Below are 723 nucleotides of genomic sequence, written 5' to 3' on the forward strand. Positions count from 1 at the left end.
CAGCCCAGCGCCTCCCCAGCCCAGTGTGTAGTCGGTCCAGCCTCTCACCGAACGGGCCAAGGCCCACTGGGTGAGGCCACACCCCAGCGCCCCTCCTCTTGTTTTTTTCCTCTGTTGGTCTTCCTGTTCAGATTCGGCCCATGTGATGTTTTTTTCAGGATCTGCGAATTTAGCTATTACCCCAGGATTTACTGTTTTGCAGAAAAGTCCCTAGTCTTCATGCATATAATAACTCATCAACCGTGCATCGGATTAAAATGATTTATATATGTAAAATGCTTAGAATTTCATTCAGTTTCATAATATGCTGCTCTCATCCATGTTTAAGATGTTTAAGTTGCTGTTTAATTTTATTTTGCATAAATGCCATGCTAAATGATTTATTTCATAACTAAATAACCGTAGCTCCAAATTTAATAAACTTTATATGTAAATGGGGTAGAAAAATGCCTAGTTTAACATGGTGCACTTTATTTTTCTATTTAACAACATTAAAATATGGTTTAGGGCAGAACAGTACGAAATTCAAAATATGCATATGGGGATTTTCCGGAATTGTTGTTTATTGTTTCCGGCCTCATTTAACTTGCTTAAATAGTTAGTTTACTTATGCTTCACCCTCTTGCCTTGTTAATCAACATTTAACATTGTTGGGTACATAAAAGAGAGAGAACTAAATAATTGATGTGGTGTTTCGTCAATATGCAACTTGTTGCATATTGA

Source organism: Triticum aestivum, chromosome 7D, assembly GCF_018294505.1.
Source record: "Triticum aestivum cultivar Chinese Spring chromosome 7D, IWGSC CS RefSeq v2.1, whole genome shotgun sequence".
Lineage (NCBI taxonomy): Eukaryota > Viridiplantae > Streptophyta > Magnoliopsida > Poales > Poaceae > Triticum > Triticum aestivum.